Source organism: Dicentrarchus labrax, unplaced genomic scaffold (assembly GCF_905237075.1).
Source record: "Dicentrarchus labrax unplaced genomic scaffold, dlabrax2021, whole genome shotgun sequence".
NCBI lineage: Eukaryota > Metazoa > Chordata > Actinopteri > Moronidae > Dicentrarchus > Dicentrarchus labrax.
Genome location: NW_026136704.1, coordinates 243,942 through 256,890, shown reverse-complemented (window position 1 = coordinate 256,890; position 12,949 = coordinate 243,942). Strand labels below are relative to the sequence as shown.

Genomic DNA, 12,949 nt, shown 5'->3' with positions numbered 1-12,949 from the left:
TGGGTCCCCATTCCCAGACACAGCCCCCCGGCGGACGGTGCCTTCCACGCATAATCCCTCAGTCAGGGGCCTTTAAGCATTAGCCCGCCTCCATCACTCGGCAAGCCCGCTGTCTCTGTCTCGGAGGAACTGGACACAGCCGCACGACTGCGCAAAAGCCTACAACCTAGGCGTGCTTAGCAGTGGAAGAATGTCTGGAGCACAGTTCTTACACAGAGGGAAGGACAATTGAAGAGAGGAGTTCAGGCAATGCATTCAGCCCCATGTTAAAAGCCACGCCCAATTTTTCCATGGCGGCAACACTGCCACCTTCTGGACTAAGGGCCAAAGTGAGCAAAGAACCGAACATTTCCACAACCACGGTGCCTCACAAGTAGCCACGGTGAAACGCATGGCAGCCGAGGGCTGTTTTGTCTTTTTCTTCCACACAATGATCAGGGGAGAGCGCGAACGCAGTCCCCCACTACCAGAAATTATGCAGTCGAGATTCCCACATTTGGGGAATTCGCAGGGGTCAGCACAGCCGGAGTGCAATGGCCGAGCCTCGCCCTGGGTGAACCACCTTCTTGATCATGGTATCTCCCCTGCCAGGTAAGTATGAGTTGGAAGGGTCAGAGAGTGGGTCCCCATTCCCAGACACAGCCCCCCGGCGGACGGTGCCTTCCACGCATAATCCCTCAGTCAGGGGCCTTTAAGCATTAGCCCGCCTCCATCACTCGGCAAGCCCGCTGTCTCTGTCTCGGAGGAACTGGACACAGCCGCACGACTGCGCAAAAGCCTACAACCTAGGCGTGCTTAGCAGTGGAAGAATGTCTGGAGCACAGTTCTTACACAGAGGGAAGGACAATTGAAGAGAGGAGTTCAGGCAATGCATTCAGCCCCATGTTAAAAGCCACGCCCAATTTTTCCATGGCGGCAACACTGCCACCTTCTGGACTAAGGGCCAAAGTGAGCAAAGAACCGAACATTTCCACAACCACGGTGCCTCACAAGTAGCCACGGTGAAACGCATGGCAGCCGAGGGCTGTTTTGTCTTTTCTTCCACACAATGATCAGGGGAGAGCGCGAACGCAGTCCCCCACTACCAGAAATTATGCAGTCGAGATTCCCACATTTGGGGAATTCGCAGGGGTCAGCACAGCCGGAGTGCAATGGCCGAGCCTCGCCCTGGGTGAACCACCTTCTTGATCATGGTATCTCCCCTGCCAGGTAAGTATGAGTTGGAAGGGTCAGAGAGTGGGTCCCCATTCCCAGACACAGCCCCCCGGCGGACGGTGCCTTCCACGCATAATCCCTCAGTCAGGGGCCTTTAAGCATTAGCCCGCCTCCATCACTCGGCAAGCCCGCTGTCTCTGTCTCGGAGGAACTGGACACAGCCGCACGACTGCGCAAAAGCCTACAACCTAGGCGTGCTTAGCAGTGGAAGAATGTCTGGAGCACAGTTCTTACACAGAGGGAAGGACAATTGAAGAGAGGAGTTCAGGCAATGCATTCAGCCCCATGTTAAAAGCCACGCCCAATTTTTCCATGGCGGCAACACTGCCACCTTCTGGACTAAGGGCCAAAGTGAGCAAAGAACCGAACATTTCCACAACCACGGTGCCTCACAAGTAGCCACGGTGAAACGCATGGCAGCCGAGGGCTGTTTTGTCTTTTCTTCCACACAATGATCAGGGGAGAGCGCGAACGCAGTCCCCCACTACCAGAAATTATGCAGTCGAGATTCCCACATTTGGGGAATTCGCAGGGGTCAGCACAGCCGGAGTGCAATGGCCGAGCCTCGCCCTGGGTGAACCACCTTCTTGATCATGGTATCTCCCCTGCCAGGTAAGTATGAGTTGGAAGGGTCAGAGAGTGGGTCCCCATTCCCAGACACAGCCCCCCGGCGGACGGTGCCTTCCACGCATAATCCCTCAGTCAGGGGCCTTTAAGCATTAGCCCGCCTCCATCACTCGGCAAGCCCGCTGTCTCTGTCTCGGAGGAACTGGACACAGCCGCACGACTGCGCAAAAGCCTACAACCTAGGCGTGCTTAGCAGTGGAAGAATGTCTGGAGCACAGTTCTTACACAGAGGGAAGGACAATTGAAGAGAGGAGTTCAGGCAATGCATTCAGCCCCATGTTAAAAGCCACGCCCAATTTTTCCATGGCGGCAACACTGCCACCTTCTGGACTAAGGGCCAAAGTGAGCAAAGAACCGAACATTTCCACAACCACGGTGCCTCACAAGTAGCCACGGTGAAACGCATGGCAGCCGAGGGCTGTTTTGTCTTTTCTTCCACACAATGATCAGGGGAGAGCGCGAACGCAGTCCCCCACTACCAGAAATTATGCAGTCGAGATTCCCACATTTGGGGAATTCGCAGGGGTCAGCACAGCCGGAGTGCAATGGCCGAGCCTCGCCCTGGGTGAACCACCTTCTTGATCATGGTATCTCCCCTGCCAGGTAAGTATGAGTTGGAAGGGTCAGAGAGTGGGTCCCCATTCCCAGACACAGCCCCCCGGCGGACGGTGCCTTCCACGCATAATCCCTCAGTCAGGGGCCTTTAAGCATTAGCCCGCCTCCATCACTCGGCAAGCCCGCTGTCTCTGTCTCGGAGGAACTGGACACAGCCGCACGACTGCGCAAAAGCCTACAACCTAGGCGTGCTTAGCAGTGGAAGAATGTCTGGAGCACAGTTCTTACACAGAGGGAAGGACAATTGAAGAGAGGAGTTCAGGCAATGCATTCAGCCCCATGTTAAAAGCCACGCCCAATTTTTCCATGGCGGCAACACTGCCACCTTCTGGACTAAGGGCCAAAGTGAGCAAAGAACCGAACATTTCCACAACCACGGTGCCTCACAAGTAGCCACGGTGAAACGCATGGCAGCCGAGGGCTGTTTTGTCTTTTCTTCCACACAATGATCAGGGGAGAGCGCGAACGCAGTCCCCCACTACCAGAAATTATGCAGTCGAGATTCCCACATTTGGGGAATTCGCAGGGGTCAGCACAGCCGGAGTGCAATGGCCGAGCCTCGCCCTGGGTGAACCACCTTCTTGATCATGGTATCTCCCCTGCCAGGTAAGTATGAGTTGGAAGGGTCAGAGAGTGGGTCCCCATTCCCAGACACAGCCCCCCGGCGGACGGTGCCTTCCACGCATAATCCCTCAGTCAGGGGCCTTTAAGCATTAGCCCGCCTCCATCACTCGGCAAGCCCGCTGTCTCTGTCTCGGAGGAACTGGACACAGCCGCACGACTGCGCAAAAGCCTACAACCTAGGCGTGCTTAGCAGTGGAAGAATGTCTGGAGCACAGTTCTTACACAGAGGGAAGGACAATTGAAGAGAGGAGTTCAGGCAATGCATTCAGCCCCATGTTAAAAGCCACGCCCAATTTTTCCATGGCGGCAACACTGCCACCTTCTGGACTAAGGGCCAAAGTGAGCAAAGAACCGAACATTTCCACAACCACGGTGCCTCACAAGTAGCCACGGTGAAACGCATGGCAGCCGAGGGCTGTTTTGTCTTTTCTTCCACACAATGATCAGGGGAGAGCGCGAACGCAGTCCCCCACTACCAGAAATTATGCAGTCGAGATTCCCACATTTGGGGAATTCGCAGGGGTCAGCACAGCCGGAGTGCAATGGCCGAGCCTCGCCCTGGGTGAACCACCTTCTTGATCATGGTATCTCCCCTGCCAGGTAAGTATGAGTTGGAAGGGTCAGAGAGTGGGTCCCCATTCCCAGACACAGCCCCCCGGCGGACGGTGCCTTCCACGCATAATCCCTCAGTCAGGGGCCTTTAAGCATTAGCCCGCCTCCATCACTCGGCAAGCCCGCTGTCTCTGTCTCGGAGGAACTGGACACAGCCGCACGACTGCGCAAAAGCCTACAACCTAGGCGTGCTTAGCAGTGGAAGAATGTCTGGAGCACAGTTCTTACACAGAGGGAAGGACAATTGAAGAGAGGAGTTCAGGCAATGCATTCAGCCCCATGTTAAAAGCCACGCCCAATTTTTCCATGGCGGCAACACTGCCACCTTCTGGACTAAGGGCCAAAGTGAGCAAAGAACCGAACATTTCCACAACCACGGTGCCTCACAAGTAGCCACGGTGAAACGCATGGCAGCCGAGGGCTGTTTTGTCTTTTCTTCCACACAATGATCAGGGGAGAGCGCGAACGCAGTCCCCCACTACCAGAAATTATGCAGTCGAGATTCCCACATTTGGGGAATTCGCAGGGGTCAGCACAGCCGGAGTGCAATGGCCGAGCCTCGCCCTGGGTGAACCACCTTCTTGATCATGGTATCTCCCCTGCCAGGTAAGTATGAGTTGGAAGGGTCAGAGAGTGGGTCCCCATTCCCAGACACAGCCCCCCGGCGGACGGTGCCTTCCACGCATAATCCCTCAGTCAGGGGCCTTTAAGCATTAGCCCGCCTCCATCACTCGGCAAGCCCGCTGTCTCTGTCTCGGAGGAACTGGACACAGCCGCACGACTGCGCAAAAGCCTACAACCTAGGCGTGCTTAGCAGTGGAAGAATGTCTGGAGCACAGTTCTTACACAGAGGGAAGGACAATTGAAGAGAGGAGTTCAGGCAATGCATTCAGCCCCATGTTAAAAGCCACGCCCAATTTTTCCATGGCGGCAACACTGCCACCTTCTGGACTAAGGGCCAAAGTGAGCAAAGAACCGAACATTTCCACAACCACGGTGCCTCACAAGTAGCCACGGTGAAACGCATGGCAGCCGAGGGCTGTTTTGTCTTTTCTTCCACACAATGATCAGGGGAGAGCGCGAACGCAGTCCCCCACTACCAGAAATTATGCAGTCGAGATTCCCACATTTGGGGAATTCGCAGGGGTCAGCACAGCCGGAGTGCAATGGCCGAGCCTCGCCCTGGGTGAACCACCTTCTTGATCATGGTATCTCCCCTGCCAGGTAAGTATGAGTTGGAAGGGTCAGAGAGTGGGTCCCCATTCCCAGACACAGCCCCCCGGCGGACGGTGCCTTCCACGCATAATCCCTCAGTCAGGGGCCTTTAAGCATTAGCCCGCCTCCATCACTCGGCAAGCCCGCTGTCTCTGTCTCGGAGGAACTGGACACAGCCGCACGACTGCGCAAAAGCCTACAACCTAGGCGTGCTTAGCAGTGGAAGAATGTCTGGAGCACAGTTCTTACACAGAGGGAAGGACAATTGAAGAGAGGAGTTCAGGCAATGCATTCAGCCCCATGTTAAAAGCCACGCCCAATTTTTCCATGGCGGCAACACTGCCACCTTCTGGACTAAGGGCCAAAGTGAGCAAAGAACCGAACATTTCCACAACCACGGTGCCTCACAAGTAGCCACGGTGAAACGCATGGCAGCCGAGGGCTGTTTTGTCTTTTCTTCCACACAATGATCAGGGGAGAGCGCGAACGCAGTCCCCCACTACCAGAAATTATGCAGTCGAGATTCCCACATTTGGGGAATTCGCAGGGGTCAGCACAGCCGGAGTGCAATGGCCGAGCCTCGCCCTGGGTGAACCACCTTCTTGATCATGGTATCTCCCCTGCCAGGTAAGTATGAGTTGGAAGGGTCAGAGAGTGGGTCCCCATTCCCAGACACAGCCCCCCGGCGGACGGTGCCTTCCACGCATAATCCCTCAGTCAGGGGCCTTTAAGCATTAGCCCGCCTCCATCACTCGGCAAGCCCGCTGTCTCTGTCTCGGAGGAACTGGACACAGCCGCACGACTGCGCAAAAGCCTACAACCTAGGCGTGCTTAGCAGTGGAAGAATGTCTGGAGCACAGTTCTTACACAGAGGGAAGGACAATTGAAGAGAGGAGTTCAGGCAATGCATTCAGCCCCATGTTAAAAGCCACGCCCAATTTTTCCATGGCGGCAACACTGCCACCTTCTGGACTAAGGGCCAAAGTGAGCAAAGAACCGAACATTTCCACAACCACGGTGCCTCACAAGTAGCCACGGTGAAACGCATGGCAGCCGAGGGCTGTTTTGTCTTTTTCTTCCACACAATGATCAGGGGAGAGCGCGAACGCAGTCCCCCACTACCAGAAATTATGCAGTCGAGATTCCCACATTTGGGGAATTCGCAGGGGTCAGCACAGCCGGAGTGCAATGGCCGAGCCTCGCCCTGGGTGAACCACCTTCTTGATCATGGTATCTCCCCTGCCAGGTAAGTATGAGTTGGAAGGGTCAGAGAGTGGGTCCCCATTCCCAGACACAGCCCCCCGGCGGACGGTGCCTTCCACGCATAATCCCTCAGTCAGGGGCCTTTAAGCATTAGCCCGCCTCCATCACTCGGCAAGCCCGCTGTCTCTGTCTCGGAGGAACTGGACACAGCCGCACGACTGCGCAAAAGCCTACAACCTAGGCGTGCTTAGCAGTGGAAGAATGTCTGGAGCACAGTTCTTACACAGAGGGAAGGACAATTGAAGAGAGGAGTTCAGGCAATGCATTCAGCCCCATGTTAAAAGCCACGCCCAATTTTTCCATGGCGGCAACACTGCCACCTTCTGGACTAAGGGCCAAAGTGAGCAAAGAACCGAACATTTCCACAACCACGGTGCCTCACAAGTAGCCACGGTGAAACGCATGGCAGCCGAGGGCTGTTTTGTCTTTTCTTCCACACAATGATCAGGGGAGAGCGCGAACGCAGTCCCCCACTACCAGAAATTATGCAGTCGAGATTCCCACATTTGGGGAATTCGCAGGGGTCAGCACAGCCGGAGTGCAATGGCCGAGCCTCGCCCTGGGTGAACCACCTTCTTGATCATGGTATCTCCCCTGCCAGGTAAGTATGAGTTGGAAGGGTCAGAGAGTGGGTCCCCATTCCCAGACACAGCCCCCCGGCGGACGGTGCCTTCCACGCATAATCCCTCAGTCAGGGGCCTTTAAGCATTAGCCCGCCTCCATCACTCGGCAAGCCCGCTGTCTCTGTCTCGGAGGAACTGGACACAGCCGCACGACTGCGCAAAAGCCTACAACCTAGGCGTGCTTAGCAGTGGAAGAATGTCTGGAGCACAGTTCTTACACAGAGGGAAGGACAATTGAAGAGAGGAGTTCAGGCAATGCATTCAGCCCCATGTTAAAAGCCACGCCCAATTTTTCCATGGCGGCAACACTGCCACCTTCTGGACTAAGGGCCAAAGTGAGCAAAGAACCGAACATTTCCACAACCACGGTGCCTCACAAGTAGCCACGGTGAAACGCATGGCAGCCGAGGGCTGTTTTGTCTTTTTCTTCCCAGTCGAGATTCCCACATTTGGGGAATTCGCAGGGGTCAGCACAGCCGGAGTGCAATGGCCGAGCCTCGCCCTGGGTGAACCACCTTCTTGATCATGGTATCTCCCCTGCCAGGTAAGTATGAGTTGGAAGGGTCAGAGAGTGGGTCCCCATTCCCAGACACAGCCCCCCGGCGGACGGTGCCTTCCACGCATAATCCCTCAGTCAGGGGCCTTTAAGCATTAGCCCGCCTCCATCACTCGGCAAGCCCGCTGTCTCTGTCTCGGAGGAACTGGACACAGCCGCACGACTGCGCAAAAGCCTACAACCTAGGCGTGCTTAGCAGTGGAAGAATGTCTGGAGCACAGTTCTTACACAGAGGGAAGGACAATTGAAGAGAGGAGTTCAGGCAATGCATTCAGCCCCATGTTAAAAGCCACGCCCAATTTTTCCATGGCGGCAACACTGCCACCTTCTGGACTAAGGGCCAAAGTGAGCAAAGAACCGAACATTTCCACAACCACGGTGCCTCACAAGTAGCCACGGTGAAACGCATGGCAGCCGAGGGCTGTTTTGTCTTTTTCTTCCACACAATGATCAGGGGAGAGCGCGAACGCAGTCCCCCACTACCAGAAATTATGCAGTCGAGATTCCCACATTTGGGGAATTCGCAGGGGTCAGCACAGCCGGAGTGCAATGGCCGAGCCTCGCCCTGGGTGAACCACCTTCTTGATCATGGTATCTCCCCTGCCAGGTAAGTATGAGTTGGAAGGGTCAGAGAGTGGGTCCCCATTCCCAGACACAGCCCCCCGGCGGACGGTGCCTTCCACGCATAATCCCTCAGTCAGGGGCCTTTAAGCATTAGCCCGCCTCCATCACTCGGCAAGCCCGCTGTCTCTGTCTCGGAGGAACTGGACACAGCCGCACGACTGCGCAAAAGCCTACAACCTAGGCGTGCTTAGCAGTGGAAGAATGTCTGGAGCACAGTTCTTACACAGAGGGAAGGACAATTGAAGAGAGGAGTTCAGGCAATGCATTCAGCCCCATGTTAAAAGCCACGCCCAATTTTTCCATGGCGGCAACACTGCCACCTTCTGGACTAAGGGCCAAAGTGAGCAAAGAACCGAACATTTCCACAACCACGGTGCCTCACAAGTAGCCACGGTGAAACGCATGGCAGCCGAGGGCTGTTTTGTCTTTTCTTCCACACAATGATCAGGGGAGAGCGCGAACGCAGTCCCCCACTACCAGAAATTATGCAGTCGAGATTCCCACATTTGGGGAATTCGCAGGGGTCAGCACAGCCGGAGTGCAATGGCCGAGCCTCGCCCTGGGTGAACCACCTTCTTGATCATGGTATCTCCCCTGCCAGGTAAGTATGAGTTGGAAGGGTCAGAGAGTGGGTCCCCATTCCCAGACACAGCCCCCCGGCGGACGGTGCCTTCCACGCATAATCCCTCAGTCAGGGGCCTTTAAGCATTAGCCCGCCTCCATCACTCGGCAAGCCCGCTGTCTCTGTCTCGGAGGAACTGGACACAGCCGCACGACTGCGCAAAAGCCTACAACCTAGGCGTGCTTAGCAGTGGAAGAATGTCTGGAGCACAGTTCTTACACAGAGGGAAGGACAATTGAAGAGAGGAGTTCAGGCAATGCATTCAGCCCCATGTTAAAAGCCACGCCCAATTTTTCCATGGCGGCAACACTGCCACCTTCTGGACTAAGGGCCAAAGTGAGCAAAGAACCGAACATTTCCACAACCACGGTGCCTCACAAGTAGCCACGGTGAAACGCATGGCAGCCGAGGGCTGTTTTGTCTTTTTCTTCCACACAATGATCAGGGGAGAGCGCGAACGCAGTCCCCCACTACCAGAAATTATGCAGTCGAGATTCCCACATTTGGGGAATTCGCAGGGGTCAGCACAGCCGGAGTGCAATGGCCGAGCCTCGCCCTGGGTGAACCACCTTCTTGATCATGGTATCTCCCCTGCCAGGTAAGTATGAGTTGGAAGGGTCAGAGAGTGGGTCCCCATTCCCAGACACAGCCCCCCGGCGGACGGTGCCTTCCACGCATAATCCCTCAGTCAGGGGCCTTTAAGCATTAGCCCGCCTCCATCACTCGGCAAGCCCGCTGTCTCTGTCTCGGAGGAACTGGACACAGCCGCACGACTGCGCAAAAGCCTACAACCTAGGCGTGCTTAGCAGTGGAAGAATGTCTGGAGCACAGTTCTTACACAGAGGGAAGGACAATTGAAGAGAGGAGTTCAGGCAATGCATTCAGCCCCATGTTAAAAGCCACGCCCAATTTTTCCATGGCGGCAACACTGCCACCTTCTGGACTAAGGGCCAAAGTGAGCAAAGAACCGAACATTTCCACAACCACGGTGCCTCACAAGTAGCCACGGTGAAACGCATGGCAGCCGAGGGCTGTTTTGTCTTTTTCTTCCACACAATGATCAGGGGAGAGCGCGAACGCAGTCCCCCACTACCAGAAATTATGCAGTCGAGATTCCCACATTTGGGGAATTCGCAGGGGTCAGCACAGCCGGAGTGCAATGGCCGAGCCTCGCCCTGGGTGAACCACCTTCTTGATCATGGTATCTCCCCTGCCAGGTAAGTATGAGTTGGAAGGGTCAGAGAGTGGGTCCCCATTCCCAGACACAGCCCCCCGGCGGACGGTGCCTTCCACGCATAATCCCTCAGTCAGGGGCCTTTAAGCATTAGCCCGCCTCCATCACTCGGCAAGCCCGCTGTCTCTGTCTCGGAGGAACTGGACACAGCCGCACGACTGCGCAAAAGCCTACAACCTAGGCGTGCTTAGCAGTGGAAGAATGTCTGGAGCACAGTTCTTACACAGAGGGAAGGACAATTGAAGAGAGGAGTTCAGGCAATGCATTCAGCCCCATGTTAAAAGCCACGCCCAATTTTTCCATGGCGGCAACACTGCCACCTTCTGGACTAAGGGCCAAAGTGAGCAAAGAACCGAACATTTCCACAACCACGGTGCCTCACAAGTAGCCACGGTGAAACGCATGGCAGCCGAGGGCTGTTTTGTCTTTTCTTCCACACAATGATCAGGGGAGAGCGCGAACGCAGTCCCCCACTACCAGAAATTATGCAGTCGAGATTCCCACATTTGGGGAATTCGCAGGGGTCAGCACAGCCGGAGTGCAATGGCCGAGCCTCGCCCTGGGTGAACCACCTTCTTGATCATGGTATCTCCCCTGCCAGGTAAGTATGAGTTGGAAGGGTCAGAGAGTGGGTCCCCATTCCCAGACACAGCCCCCCGGCGGACGGTGCCTTCCACGCATAATCCCTCAGTCAGGGGCCTTTAAGCATTAGCCCGCCTCCATCACTCGGCAAGCCCGCTGTCTCTGTCTCGGAGGAACTGGACACAGCCGCACGACTGCGCAAAAGCCTACAACCTAGGCGTGCTTAGCAGTGGAAGAATGTCTGGAGCACAGTTCTTACACAGAGGGAAGGACAATTGAAGAGAGGAGTTCAGGCAATGCATTCAGCCCCATGTTAAAAGCCACGCCCAATTTTTCCATGGCGGCAACACTGCCACCTTCTGGACTAAGGGCCAAAGTGAGCAAAGAACCGAACATTTCCACAACCACGGTGCCTCACAAGTAGCCACGGTGAAACGCATGGCAGCCGAGGGCTGTTTTGTCTTTTTCTTCCACACAATGATCAGGGGAGAGCGCGAACGCAGTCCCCCACTACCAGAAATTATGCAGTCGAGATTCCCACATTTGGGGAATTCGCAGGGGTCAGCACAGCCGGAGTGCAATGGCCGAGCCTCGCCCTGGGTGAACCACCTTCTTGATCATGGTATCTCCCCTGCCAGGTAAGTATGAGTTGGAAGGGTCAGAGAGTGGGTCCCCATTCCCAGACACAGCCCCCCGGCGGACGGTGCCTTCCACGCATAATCCCTCAGTCAGGGGCCTTTAAGCATTAGCCCGCCTCCATCACTCGGCAAGCCCGCTGTCTCTGTCTCGGAGGAACTGGACACAGCCGCACGACTGCGCAAAAGCCTACAACCTAGGCGTGCTTAGCAGTGGAAGAATGTCTGGAGCACAGTTCTTACACAGAGGGAAGGACAATTGAAGAGAGGAGTTCAGGCAATGCATTCAGCCCCATGTTAAAAGCCACGCCCAATTTTTCCATGGCGGCAACACTGCCACCTTCTGGACTAAGGGCCAAAGTGAGCAAAGAACCGAACATTTCCACAACCACGGTGCCTCACAAGTAGCCACGGTGAAACGCATGGCAGCCGAGGGCTGTTTTGTCTTTTCTTCCACACAATGATCAGGGGAGAGCGCGAACGCAGTCCCCCACTACCAGAAATTATGCAGTCGAGATTCCCACATTTGGGGAATTCGCAGGGGTCAGCACAGCCGGAGTGCAATGGCCGAGCCTCGCCCTGGGTGAACCACCTTCTTGATCATGGTATCTCCCCTGCCAGGTAAGTATGAGTTGGAAGGGTCAGAGAGTGGGTCCCCATTCCCAGACACAGCCCCCCGGCGGACGGTGCCTTCCACGCATAATCCCTCAGTCAGGGGCCTTTAAGCATTAGCCCGCCTCCATCACTCGGCAAGCCCGCTGTCTCTGTCTCGGAGGAACTGGACACAGCCGCACGACTGCGCAAAAGCCTACAACCTAGGCGTGCTTAGCAGTGGAAGAATGTCTGGAGCACAGTTCTTACACAGAGGGAAGGACAATTGAAGAGAGGAGTTCAGGCAATGCATTCAGCCCCATGTTAAAAGCCACGCCCAATTTTTCCATGGCGGCAACACTGCCACCTTCTGGACTAAGGGCCAAAGTGAGCAAAGAACCGAACATTTCCACAACCACGGTGCCTCACAAGTAGCCACGGTGAAACGCATGGCAGCCGAGGGCTGTTTTGTCTTTTTCTTCCACACAATGATCAGGGGAGAGCGCGAACGCAGTCCCCCACTACCAGAAATTATGCAGTCGAGATTCCCACATTTGGGGAATTCGCAGGGGTCAGCACAGCCGGAGTGCAATGGCCGAGCCTCGCCCTGGGTGAACCACCTTCTTGATCATGGTATCTCCCCTGCCAGGTAAGTATGAGTTGGAAGGGTCAGAGAGTGGGTCCCCATTCCCAGACACAGCCCCCCGGCGGACGGTGCCTTCCACGCATAATCCCTCAGTCAGGGGCCTTTAAGCATTAGCCCGCCTCCATCACTCGGCAAGCCCGCTGTCTCTGTCTCGGAGGAACTGGACACAGCCGCACGACTGCGCAAAAGCCTACAACCTAGGCGTGCTTAGCAGTGGAAGAATGTCTGGAGCACAGTTCTTACACAGAGGGAAGGACAATTGAAGAGAGGAGTTCAGGCAATGCATTCAGCCCCATGTTAAAAGCCACGCCCAATTTTTCCATGGCGGCAACACTGCCACCTTCTGGACTAAGGGCCAAAGTGAGCAAAGAACCGAACATTTCCACAACCACGGTGCCTCACAAGTAGCCACGGTGAAACGCATGGCAGCCGAGGGCTGTTTTGTCTTTTCTTCCACACAATGATCAGGGAGAGCGCGAACGCAGTCCCCCACTACCAGAAATTATGCAGTCGAGATTCCCACATTTGGGGAATTCGCAGGGGTCAGCACAGCCGGAGTGCAATGGCCGAGCCTCGCCCTGGGTGAACCACCTTCTTGATCATGGTATCTCCCCTGCCAGGTAAGTATGAGTTGGAAGGGTCAGAGAGTGGGTCCCCATTCCCAG

At 55.5% G+C, this 12,949-nt stretch overlaps 20 non-coding genes and 1 pseudogene across 20 annotated transcripts; all 21 read right to left on the bottom strand.

The window, feature by feature from the left end:
• Positions 1 to 435: 435 nt before the first annotated feature.
• Positions 436 to 599, bottom strand: LOC127363206 (U1 spliceosomal RNA). The gene has a single exon (XR_007884699.1). It is a non-coding gene; the product is annotated as a U1 spliceosomal RNA (small nuclear RNA).
• A 454-nt stretch (positions 600 to 1,053) lies between these two features.
• On the bottom strand, positions 1,054 to 1,217 carry LOC127363205 (U1 spliceosomal RNA). Its single transcript, XR_007884698.1, has one exon. It is a non-coding gene; the product is annotated as a U1 spliceosomal RNA (small nuclear RNA).
• Positions 1,218 to 1,671: 454 nt separating this feature from the next.
• On the bottom strand, positions 1,672 to 1,835 carry LOC127363204 (U1 spliceosomal RNA). Its single transcript, XR_007884697.1, has one exon. It is a non-coding gene; the product is annotated as a U1 spliceosomal RNA (small nuclear RNA).
• A 454-nt stretch (positions 1,836 to 2,289) lies between these two features.
• On the bottom strand, positions 2,290 to 2,453 carry LOC127363203 (U1 spliceosomal RNA). Its single transcript, XR_007884696.1, has one exon. It is a non-coding gene; the product is annotated as a U1 spliceosomal RNA (small nuclear RNA).
• Positions 2,454 to 2,907: 454 nt separating this feature from the next.
• On the bottom strand, positions 2,908 to 3,071 carry LOC127363202 (U1 spliceosomal RNA). Its single transcript, XR_007884695.1, has one exon. It is a non-coding gene; the product is annotated as a U1 spliceosomal RNA (small nuclear RNA).
• Positions 3,072 to 3,525: 454 nt separating this feature from the next.
• On the bottom strand, positions 3,526 to 3,689 carry LOC127363201 (U1 spliceosomal RNA). Its single transcript, XR_007884694.1, has one exon. It is a non-coding gene; the product is annotated as a U1 spliceosomal RNA (small nuclear RNA).
• Positions 3,690 to 4,143: 454 nt separating this feature from the next.
• Positions 4,144 to 4,307, bottom strand: LOC127363199 (U1 spliceosomal RNA). The gene has a single exon (XR_007884692.1). It is a non-coding gene; the product is annotated as a U1 spliceosomal RNA (small nuclear RNA).
• A 454-nt stretch (positions 4,308 to 4,761) lies between these two features.
• On the bottom strand, positions 4,762 to 4,925 carry LOC127363198 (U1 spliceosomal RNA). The gene has a single exon (XR_007884691.1). It is a non-coding gene; the product is annotated as a U1 spliceosomal RNA (small nuclear RNA).
• A 454-nt stretch (positions 4,926 to 5,379) lies between these two features.
• Positions 5,380 to 5,543, bottom strand: LOC127363197 (U1 spliceosomal RNA). The gene has a single exon (XR_007884690.1). It is a non-coding gene; the product is annotated as a U1 spliceosomal RNA (small nuclear RNA).
• Positions 5,544 to 5,998: 455 nt separating this feature from the next.
• Positions 5,999 to 6,162, bottom strand: LOC127363196 (U1 spliceosomal RNA). The gene has a single exon (XR_007884689.1). It is a non-coding gene; the product is annotated as a U1 spliceosomal RNA (small nuclear RNA).
• Positions 6,163 to 6,616: 454 nt separating this feature from the next.
• Positions 6,617 to 6,780, bottom strand: LOC127363195 (U1 spliceosomal RNA). The gene has a single exon (XR_007884688.1). It is a non-coding gene; the product is annotated as a U1 spliceosomal RNA (small nuclear RNA).
• A 439-nt stretch (positions 6,781 to 7,219) lies between these two features.
• On the bottom strand, positions 7,220 to 7,346 carry LOC127363249 (uncharacterized; annotated as a pseudogene).
• Positions 7,347 to 7,801: 455 nt separating this feature from the next.
• On the bottom strand, positions 7,802 to 7,965 carry LOC127363194 (U1 spliceosomal RNA). The gene has a single exon (XR_007884687.1). It is a non-coding gene; the product is annotated as a U1 spliceosomal RNA (small nuclear RNA).
• A 454-nt stretch (positions 7,966 to 8,419) lies between these two features.
• On the bottom strand, positions 8,420 to 8,583 carry LOC127363193 (U1 spliceosomal RNA). The gene has a single exon (XR_007884686.1). It is a non-coding gene; the product is annotated as a U1 spliceosomal RNA (small nuclear RNA).
• Positions 8,584 to 9,038: 455 nt separating this feature from the next.
• On the bottom strand, positions 9,039 to 9,202 carry LOC127363192 (U1 spliceosomal RNA). Its single transcript, XR_007884685.1, has one exon. It is a non-coding gene; the product is annotated as a U1 spliceosomal RNA (small nuclear RNA).
• Positions 9,203 to 9,657: 455 nt separating this feature from the next.
• LOC127363191 (U1 spliceosomal RNA) lies at positions 9,658 to 9,821 on the bottom strand. The gene has a single exon (XR_007884684.1). It is a non-coding gene; the product is annotated as a U1 spliceosomal RNA (small nuclear RNA).
• A 454-nt stretch (positions 9,822 to 10,275) lies between these two features.
• On the bottom strand, positions 10,276 to 10,439 carry LOC127363190 (U1 spliceosomal RNA). The gene has a single exon (XR_007884683.1). It is a non-coding gene; the product is annotated as a U1 spliceosomal RNA (small nuclear RNA).
• Positions 10,440 to 10,894: 455 nt separating this feature from the next.
• Positions 10,895 to 11,058, bottom strand: LOC127363188 (U1 spliceosomal RNA). Its single transcript, XR_007884681.1, has one exon. It is a non-coding gene; the product is annotated as a U1 spliceosomal RNA (small nuclear RNA).
• A 454-nt stretch (positions 11,059 to 11,512) lies between these two features.
• LOC127363187 (U1 spliceosomal RNA) lies at positions 11,513 to 11,676 on the bottom strand. Its single transcript, XR_007884680.1, has one exon. It is a non-coding gene; the product is annotated as a U1 spliceosomal RNA (small nuclear RNA).
• Positions 11,677 to 12,131: 455 nt separating this feature from the next.
• On the bottom strand, positions 12,132 to 12,295 carry LOC127363186 (U1 spliceosomal RNA). Its single transcript, XR_007884679.1, has one exon. It is a non-coding gene; the product is annotated as a U1 spliceosomal RNA (small nuclear RNA).
• Positions 12,296 to 12,748: 453 nt separating this feature from the next.
• On the bottom strand, positions 12,749 to 12,912 carry LOC127363219 (U1 spliceosomal RNA). Its single transcript, XR_007884711.1, has one exon. It is a non-coding gene; the product is annotated as a U1 spliceosomal RNA (small nuclear RNA).
• Between the last annotated feature and the right edge of the window lie 37 nt (positions 12,913 to 12,949).